Raw genomic sequence first — 11,240 nt, forward strand, 5'->3', positions numbered from 1 at the left:
AGCATGAAAGTGCGGGTTCAAAGGAATATGGACTTGCGGAGTGTTGCATCATGTGGGGGGTGGAGAGGGAGGGGATGAGGGGGGCACAGCACCAAGTCATTTGCAACTGAGCTCATCCAAGACAAACCTGAAGTTGAGGACGTGCAAGAAAACAATCCGCAGATCTTGTTATTCTCTATCATCTCTTATAAACGTAATAAAAACAAAACCCTCGCTCTCCCGTGTGATATTTATGAGACACGAAGAAGGAGCAGACAAATCTAATTTATCTCAGGGTCACGTTCATCAACTTCCAGTGCCGGCACAATCAGGAGCAGTGAACGCTTTGTTTCCCTTAAAGCAGCAATGAAATAAGTAAAAAAACAAACAAAAAAAATCTCCATAATCGCCGGAGAAAGATTCCAGAGATTTACGTGGCTGCAACATAAAGGTCTAATTTAGCCTGTTTTTCGAAGCGGGAGCTGCACGAACACACCCACCGATTGCCACAAGACCTCCGCAAAGAACTAAAACACAGGGTGTTTTCCCTCAGCACAATCATAATGATACATTGCTATTTATGTTCCGGCAGCTGGTGGGTGGCTGTGCAGAAAAGTCACTCAATCTGCTTCCTTTATTTGCCCCCACCCTTGAATCTTCGGAGGCGCCACAAAGTTCAGCTGGATGCAAATGCCTCCGTTACTTAAGATGTAAATTCCTTTTGCGAGCTGACTGATGGCTCTGAGTGGTTTTATGCTGCGAATACAGAAATCATCATTGTGTAAATGACTTCTCTGTGTATAGACGGGCTAGCAAAGTTCAGCTCCAGCAGCTGCTGCACTGAACTTTACGAGAAAGGTACAGTTAAATGGAGAGGAAGTAGCATGTGGTACATTTTTTGAAATTTTACTTTTCTTAAAGCAAAATACTAAACAGCAGGTTTCAGTTTGCTGTGTTAGGTTATAGCTAGTATAGCAACAGTACAAGCCAAAACCAAAAGAGTTCTAATTTTCTGTTCAAGATACAATCAATGTTTTTAATCATTTTGTATGACGGTAATCAGATTTTCTATTAGAGGTCAACGATTGTGTTGATGATGACTTTCAGCTACTACCACACCAAATTCTGGCTCGAAATGTGTCAAAATTGACATCATAGTTCATGCTCAGTAATCCAGGTAACAAATCCAACAAAGTTCATTTAGGTCATCTTGAAGTTTTCTTTTTTTTTGTTGAGACTTTTTGTCCTTCATCCAAAGGACTTCATCAGTCTGAGATGCCAGAACAAACTAAGTTCCACAGGCAGCAGACTCGCACAGTGGGCCAACCAGTTTGATGGTGATAAGATAGTTTCTGGGCCCCGCCCTCTCCCCCGTCGACTCCTCTGAGGCTGCCGTAACCAAAATGGTTCAAAACCTTCCAGATGACCTGACTGGACTTTGTTGGATTTTCTACCTGGATTATTGAACATGAACTTTGATGTTCTGAACCACTTTGGCTACGGCTAACTCAGATTAGTCGACGGGGGAGAAGGTGGGCCCCAGAAACCATTTTATCACCATCAAACTGGTTGATGCACTATGTGAGTGTGCTGCTTGTGGGATTGAGTTTGTTGTGGCTCCTCGGACTGATGAAGTCCTTTGGATGAAAGATGAAACGTTTTTAAAAAAAAAAAAGTAACCTTCCAGATGACCTGACTGAAATGTGCTGGATGTCCAAGTGGCAGTTTACTAGACGTACATCCAATAACCCAATGTATCCCGACAAAAAATGTACTTATTCCACTTGACCTTTCCCTGTTGAATTTCATGATTTTTTTGTCCCCAAAATACGAGTACTGAAGCGTCAACATATTCGCCTTCATTTTTAAAATTATTTTGCTGCCAGTGGCGCGGTGCAGTCTAGAGCAGCACAGGAGGCACACTTGATTAAAAGCTGGATATGCTTTCTTTAGGCAGTAAATACTGCATGCAATCAAAGGTGAAATTAGCACTTTTTGGGTTATTAAATCCTTGGGAGGCAGTCGTTTCATTATTCCACTCTTTCACTTCTTCCCTCTGTCACACCTCAAACTACAAATTAATTGGGTTTAAATGCAAAAATGGTCACACTTCTTTTTTCTTCAAACAGGCAAAGAAAAAAAAAACATTTATACTCATGTGAATTCTAAACGATCGCTTAGTTGTTTTATTACTGAGTAAAACACTTTTATCACACCCAGGCATGACATCCTATACGTTTACATGTATTGGATTTATTTTCTTTTAAGACATGAAACACACACACACACACAACCTTTGTGCCAGTAATTCATTGTGAATGAAGCGTGACAACATTTAGTCAAACTCCCCAGGTGTGGGTGAATATTTTATAAGTTTATAACAATAAATATCTGCGAATATGTTCATATAGAGGCAGTAATAACAGCAACATTGTTGTGAACTTAATGGTACTTTCGATTTCTTAAGGCAAAATTATTTCTGTATGTTATATTACACCATGTTCGAACAATATTTAAATTATAATATAATATATATACTGAACCAGTTGAATAAATTGTTAAAATTAAAGACACCGCATTCCTGAAAAGAATGCATATCAATGGTTTAAACTCAGATAATCTTATAGAGAGATGGTAGAATCACACATATACAAACCGGATTCCAAAAAAGTTGGGACACTAAACAAATTGTGAATAAAAACTGAATGCAATGATGTGGAGGTGCCAACATCTAATATTTTATTCAGAATAGAACACAAATCACAGATCAAAAGTTTAAACTGAGAGAATGTATCATTTTAAGGGAAAAATCTGTTGTTTCCAAATTTCATGGCGTCAACAAATCCCAAAAAAGATGGGACAAGTCCATTTTTACCACTGTGTGGCATCCCCCCTTCTTCTTACAACACTCAACAGACGTCTGGGGACAGAGGAGACCAGTTTCTCAAGTTTAGAAATAGGAATGCTCTCCCATTCATGTCTATTACAGGCCTCCAACTGTTCAATCGTCTTGGGCCTTCTTTGTCGCACCTTCCTCTTTATGATGCGCCAAATGTTCTCTATAGGTGAAAGATCTGGACTGCAGGCTGGCCATTTCAGTACCCGGATCCTTCTCCTACGTAGCCATGATGTTGTGATTGCTGCAGAATGTGGTCTGGCATTATCGTGTTGAAAAATGCAGGGTCTTCCCCGAAAGAGATGACGTCTAGATGGGAGCATATGTTGTTCTAGAACCTGAACATAGTTCTCTGCATTAATGGTGCCTTTCCAGACATGCAAGCTGCATATGCCACAAGCGCTCATGCAACCCCATACCATCAGTGATGCAGGCTTCTGAACGGAGCGTTGATAACAACTTGGGCTATCCTTGTCCTCTCTGGTCTGGATGACATGGCGTCCCAGTTTTCCATAAAGAACTTCAAATCGTGACTCATCTGACCACAGAACAGTCTTCCATTTTGCCACACTCCATTTTAAATGACCCCTGGCCCAGTGCAAATGTCTGAGCTTGTGGAGCTTGCTTAGGAATGGCTTTCTCTTTGCACTGTAGAGTTTCAGCTGGCAACGGCGGATGGCACGGTGGATTGTGTTCACTGATAATGCTTTCTGGAAGTATTCCTGCGCCCATTCTGTTATTTCCTTGACAGTGGCATTCCTGTTTGAGGTGCAGTGACGTTTAAGGGCGCGGAGATCACGAGCATCCAGTAGAGTTTTACGGCCTTGACCCTTACACACAGCGATTGTTCCAGATTCTCTGAATCTTTTGATGATGTTATGCATGGTTGATGATGATAACTTAAAAGTCTTTGCTATATTATGCTGGGTAACACCATTCTGGTATTGTTGCACTATCTTTCTGCGCAACAATGGTGGAATTGGTGATCCTCTTACCATCTTGGCTTCTGAGAGACACTGACACTCTGAGAAGCTCTTTTTATACCCAGTCATGTTGTCAATTGACCTAATTAGTGTTAAGTGGTCCAGCTGTTCGTTATATGCTCAATTTCCTTTTTCCAACCACTTAATGCTACTTGTCCCAACTTTTTTGGGATTTGTTAACACTGAAAATTTGAATCAACATATTTTTCCTTTAAAATGTTACATTTACTCAGATTAAACTTTTGATCTGTCATCTATGTTATATTACGAATAAAATATTGACATTTGCCATCTCCACATCATTGCATTCAGTTTTTATTCACAATTTGTTTAGTGTCCCAACTTTTTTGGAATCTGATTTGTACATTAACTACATATATAAGGTAGTTTTGGTCTAGACTTGTTAATGAATGATATGTAATCAACAAAGTTCAGTCAGGTCATCTGGATGTTTTTGTTGTTGTTGTTGAGACATTTCATCCTTCATCCAAAGGACTTCATCAGAACTTTGATGTTTTGAACCACTTCGGCTATGGCTGCCTCAGAGGAGTCGACAGGGGAGAGAACGGGCCCCAGAAACCATCTTATCATCAACAAACTGGTTGGTCCACTATGTGAGTGTGCTGTTTATGGCAATGAGTTTGGTGTGGCTCCTCAGACTGACGAAGTCCTTTGGATGAAGGACGAAATATCTCAACAAAAAAAGAAGCTGTCCAGAGGACATGACTGAACTTTGTTGGATTTTTTGCATTGATTATTGAGCATGAACTTTGACAATATGTAATATTTTGCAAATAAAAGAAATTCGAGCTTAATATCTGTAACCATAACTTTATTTTTAGTGGCTAATTGGCCAACTGTGACATCCATCTTCAATTCTAGTACAGTAACTCCACAAGTTGATCCATTAGTATTGCATCTAATCAATTAGGGTGACATGGTGGCTCAGTTGGTAGAGCTGTTGCCTCTCAGCGAGAAGATTGCCGGTTCAAATCCCGGCCCAGGATCTTTCTGGGTGGAATTTGCATGTTCTCTCTGTTCTCTCCGTGTATTTGTGGGCTTTCTACGGGTACTCCGGTTTCCTCCCACAGACCAAAAACATGCATGTTAGACTGATTGGTAACTCTACATTGTCCCTAGGTGTGAGTGAGAGAGTGAATGGTTGTTTGTCTCGTTTGTCTCTATGTGTCCCTGTGATGGACTCGAGACCTGTCCAGGGTGTCCCCCACCTCTCACACAATGACTGCTGGATATGGGCACCATTGAACCCTGTGACCCAAAAAGGAAAAAGCGGCTAAAAGATAATGGATGGATGGATCTAATGAATTATTTCTGAGAATTGTATTAAAATCTGCCTTGTGATGGATGAGCTATTTTGCTAACAGACAAACAGGGTTAACCTCAAAATTTAAGGAAAGCTTATGCTCAATGTGTAGCACTCAGGTTATGTGTTGTGGTCGATCCTTGGCTGGTGCCGCACCAAACTCTATCTCAATATCCTTAAAATCAGTTGAGTATACCATTATTGTGTTGCCTTGTGTCAATTAGCTGAGGCGGCCATTTTGAATTGTACTGATTTTGACCTGCAAGTGCAGTAAAGCTCCAGTAGCCGGCTAAAGAGCCAGTTTGTTTGGAAATTTCATCATACTGACATCACTCAGGCAGCAAGATAAGCCTCTGTTAAACATTATCAAGGTAAACAGCTTGTCCAAGTTCAATATTGATTTTCAGCTACCACACTTCTCTACATAAACACAACTGGCTTTCATGAGCTCCTCACTCAACTTACATTTGACAGATCTCCCAAGCTATTAGAGAAGTCAAAAACAAAGGCTTGGCAGCTAAAAATAAAGAAAATGAATTAAAAAAAAAAATCATTTTCTTTATTCCCTAACAAATTAGCCATTGAATAAATGCAAATGGGTAACATTAATTAACTGAAGCTGCTCTGCTCAAAGTCTGAACCACCTGGTTGTCACACAGGAAGCACAGATGGCCTCCATGCACTCAGCGACAAGTGGACACGTGTGTGCATGTGTGTGTGCCTTTCAGTAGTTGGTGTTTTGGATCTGGCCTGGTGGATGTGCCCCCGTGTATCATGGTGATTCAGACAGAGAAAGATGGAAAGTTTGTTTTAACAGCTTTTTTTTTTATATAAGAACATTTTACTAGTCAGGCATAAAACCAATGTTAACTATGTGATTTATGGTTATGAATTTATTATTATTTTTTTTTTTAACTGATTAAGGAATAACCAGAAGAGGAAAGAATGTTGGAGATATTTGTGCAAAACATGTGTTTTTGTCTTGATTTTGTGTAACTTCTCCATTTATTGTGTGAAATATTCCACTGTTCGTTAAAACAATCCCAGTTTTGGTCGCTCTCTGTATCTGTTCTGTTTTGGTACAAAGAATGAGAAGCTGTGTCTGATGAAGCAAAATAACGTTTTGGTGATTTTCCCACACGCTGTAGGTTTGTAGGTCAGTCCAACTAACAGATAAGTCTCAACTGTGACCAAGGACGGCGCCGTTGTTTGATAAGCAAATGTGATTGTACGAATCTTGCTTTAGTTTTATCTGATTTACTTTAATAATAAATTCATAAAACTTGCATGTTGGTTTGTCCTGTTGCACTTCTTGTTAATGCCACAAATAAAACTCTTTTTTGTAGATTTGGTTTGTTGTTTGTGAAGTGACACCATGTTAAAAATATAAAAAATGGTCTTCAACTTGCAGCACTGATATCCGTCAGAACTATCGTTAATTTAAATACCTCAAATACAATTATAATTAAATGTATTTAAAAAAAACTAATGCCTTCATCTTTTTATGCCAGTTTTAGTCTGCAAATTATGTTATGTGAAATCTCGTGCAATTTTGTGAGATTTCACATGATCTGTTGGTGCACAGACACTGTGTCAAAAATCCCTCGCAGCTACTACCACACCAAATTTTATCTCAGTATCTGTTAATAGGACTAAATTATAGCCATTTTTGTGTTAGCTAATGTCAATGGGCTGCGTCAAACAAAGTGAATAGGGTTGCATCCAAACACTAATGACTTGTAGATGTATACCTAGTGATTACTTCTTGGAAGTTTAATTAAAATTCTTCCTGTGTTTGAAGAGATATTTAGCTAACAGACAGATGATATTAGTGCCAACAGCCAATGCCAAAGTTTTAATCAAATATATGGCCTGTACAATGTTTAAAGTATGTGTTGAGGATGTCTCTCAGCTCCTATCATATTAAATTTAAGCTCAAAATATGTAGTCTTCCGAATAATAACTATACGTGTGTTGGCTAAATTTACTTAGCTGTGGTGGCCATCTTGACTGGGGTTGACTCCAAAAATAAATTAGTTATGTGTAAATCAATTTATTGATTTCAGAGAGTTCCATTTGAAGCAGTTCATGAGAAATTTTGCTAACAGACAAATAAATACAAGCGCGTACGCACAGACATGGGCAAAAGCCTTGTTGCCTTTTTGCAAATTTAAATCTCTTGCATATACTTCGCCAAAAATAAAAATAAACTAAGTTTTCTTAGAAATAATTTAACATAATTTTAATGTTAAAAAATAATTAAAGCTACCGTATTTTTCGGACTATAAGGCACACCGGTTTATAAGGCGCATTAAGCGAAATTAAAACATTTTGACAGATTTTTGAGTGTACCACATGAAATCGGTTCCAGGTCAGTAAGCTCAACCAGAATTAATACATAAGGCGCTCCGGATTATAAAACTCACTGTTGATTTTTGAGAAAATTAAAGGATTTTAAGTGCGCCTTATAGTCCGAAAAATACGGTAAATTAATCAAATTGTCTTTTTACTGCAAAATTTCAGAAGACTCAAATAGGAATAGAAAGAACAAAATAAAGATTTTAGGTCATAAAACATCGATTTGCAGTAGAAATACTAGAACTTGTGCTTTAAATAAACACAAATCTCTAAGAAAAAATCTATGGTGAGAAAATATAAACGGGTTTGTTTCATGTAATGATCAAATCTAACTCATCATTTCTCTAAACTCTTTCCAAATTCCTTAAAAGCCCCAGAATATGTCCCACTTCCTGTCAAGATCTGTCTTGAAACGTGAAAAAGGAGGCACAAGCTGTCCAGTTAAAAGCTCTTCCTCTCATCTCGGATCCATCGCACTCTTCATACGCAGCTCCAATAACTGCTAAAACACCATTTAAGTCTTTTAAAGGTCACACAGTTTGATCATTTGGGCCTGCAAGACCTGGAGCCAGATGTGAGCGGGTCGTGTACTTGGCTTGGGCTGACGTCTGACCCGGAAAATTGGACGGAGAATATTCATGGCTGCGTCCTTGCAGAGAATTCCAGGGAGGATCTCCGTCGTGACCGCCATCCGACCCCTTGCTGTATAGCACACATGGGCAAACTGCCACACCATACTGTAAAAATGCTACCAGATGGCCTCCGTATCCTTTCTCTGCCTGACTCTGTGGTTACGGGTTAACTGGGTGACGCCCACTCCGAGCATTTTCTTTTTTCTTGCAGCCAAAGCTGTTTAGACTCTCTAAACAGTGGAGGCTGCCTCACAAGCTGCTACACGATGATAAAAGCAGATCAGTGTTTGCTGCTGAAAATAGGTTCTTAACAAGGCAGCACTGAAGATGGAATCAGACAAGACAGTAGTTTTCTGCACTTACACACGTATATTTTTTACAATAATTTAAAAAAATGAACCCATTCTTTCCAGTTTGTCTTAGTTTTGGATCGTTTGTGTGGATTTAACCACAGATGACGTTTTTCTTTTTGTTTGAAGCTGCACAAAAACAGTGATGCGCTGATTGTACTAATCGTGCGTTTTATGTCTGAACATCGAGTCAGATCTGGGTTAAAAAGTTGCTGCCGATCCAAATTTAACTTTTCCAACCTCGGCTGCTGTGCCGAGTTGCACATCAAAACATGTAATGTGGGTTGTGTGGTCGTGTTAGAGGGAGGGGCGGGGACATTTGTCACCAAGGCAATCTTTAAAAACAACGTTCTAACATGTTAATTTTGTTTCTGAAGTCCTTTTCTTTTACGCAATCAAACAATTTCTAAAATCTAAGCTCAACCTGGAATTTAAATAAAACAAGTCTTAAAATAGCACCAGATATAATAAAAAGGCATTTTTATATAACATGAAACTTGTGTTTGAATCACCCCAAAGTTTCATTTTCATGCGCCTGAACGGAGAATTTTATATTTCTATGTGCAAAAACAACAAGAATGCTTTTCTAAAGAAAGATTGCAGCCATCTTACAGTTTTATAACAGTTACTTTGACAATTTTTTTTTCTGAACAATATGTGTAACCCTAAAGCTCAGATATTTTAAGTGAGTTTCTGTGGAAACGTTATGAGCAGTTAATATCCTACCTGTTGTGGATAGCTCTTTTTACAACCTAAGTTTGTGAAATAACGGCTAATTCTCAACAGATTAAAAAGCTAATCCAAACATAACTAGGCGTAGACTAAAATGAACTGATGCCTGAAAAAACACCTATCTCAGAAATCTAGTTGTGGTCCACATGAAAGCTATTTTACGCCTTTTTTTCCACATTACAATGTTATTTATGTAAAATTTTAGGATAATTTCCAAGCAAAAGTTACAGCAGCAGCCATAACACTTTTAGGGTCACATGGGGCTCTTTTAGAAGGTATATTATACCATACCACTTTGTTTATAAAGCACTTAAAACAGCAGCACGGTCAACCAAAGTGCTGTACAGCGGAAACAAACAAGCAAAGCACACAGCGAAAAATACATAGATCCATATTGAAAGACATGTAGTGGTAACTCATGCTTGGACCTGCAACAGAGTCTCCTGTCTCCTCTGAGCTAAAGACAGTTTCTTGAAACCAATAGAAGCATCTGATCTGCTGAACCCAGAGAGCACTGTGGGACATATGGCTGCAGCAGATCAGTGAGATAAGAGGGGGCAGAGCTGTTCGGTGATTTAAAAACACGCAAAAGGATTTTGAACTGAATTTGAAAGTGAGCCGGGAGTCAGTGCAAGGAGGCCAAAACTGGTGTAATGTGCTCTCTTTTGTATTATAGTATATTATAATATTTCTGTTGAAATAACTGTTTTGTTATATTGTGCGTTTTGAATTAAACTTTATTTCTTTAAAGTTCTTCAAATCGCTTTCTAGCTGTTTTTTTTTAATTTTTTTTATAACATTTATTCCATTTACTTTTCATTTTATATGCTTTTTTAATGATTGTCTATTGTTGTTTGTACCCCATCTTTGTTGTTTTCTTTGTTAAAAGCAGGTCTCTCAGTAAGTGAACCCTCGAGGCTCAATGAGACTAAACTGTATAAATAAAGTTTAAATGAATGAATAAAGTGAGGCTGTTTGAAGTGCTATCCACAACTGGTAAGATATTTACTGTTCAAAACAACAACCCAAGATATCTAAAACTTGTTATAACTGGACCTGAAAAAAAAAAACTTAAAATTCCTTCTGAAATATTTCAACAATCAAAAAGCATAGTAGAACAAGTTTAGGAATTACATAATTTGTAAACATAGTAAAATTTCTACCCTTGACAGTTAATTATTACTCTAAAAGATTGCTGCCTTTGCTTTTGTCAAATCGAGTCAATAATCAGTGAACGAGCTAGTAAAAATTACTAATGAACACTGATACCAAATGAGTTTCACGAATCCTTAAATGCCGTAATGACACATTAATAAAAATATATTAATTACATCTTTACTATTATTACTATAATGTTAATTACATCTTTACTTTTACATTAGTTACATGAAATAAACACTAAGTTTCACATAATGTGGTGCTGCTGCAGAAAATAGAAACTTTGTAAACATTTTTTGATTTGGCTTGTTATTTCTAGTTTTATGAATATTTCTAACTATATTGTTCTCGTTGGACAGCAGAGAGTGAGCAGCTTTAAAAACCATAGAATAGAATTGGGCGAAGAAAAGCTCCAGCAGAGTCTCCAAACAATAAAGTGAAGCCTCCAACTCCTCAGACACATCCTTCTTCACTTCTCTCTGCTGCTGGTTGGAAAACTACTTGAGCCGCGAGCAGCACGGAATCAGATTCTAGTCCTTTCTTAAAGCAGTTTGGTTTATTTGTTTGGCTGCACAATAAAGAGACAGGGGCCCTTCTGTTCTATTTCTGACGAAGGGTTATTGTAGGTTTGAGTCTGATTGTGCTGTTACCATGGGAACCACAGGTGTCATGTCAACTAGGAAGGAAATATCAAAGCTTGCAATGTTAGGCTACAGTTGCCTTCGAGACAGGTGATACAGATTGAAGAAAAATACAGAAGAAATTATATATATATATATATATATATATGTTTGTATGGATCAATATATACTGTGTGTATATATATAT

This window comes from Nematolebias whitei, chromosome 6, assembly GCF_014905685.2.
Source record: "Nematolebias whitei isolate Nwh7 chromosome 6, NemWhi1, whole genome shotgun sequence".
Taxonomy (NCBI): domain Eukaryota; kingdom Metazoa; phylum Chordata; class Actinopteri; order Cyprinodontiformes; family Rivulidae; genus Nematolebias; species Nematolebias whitei.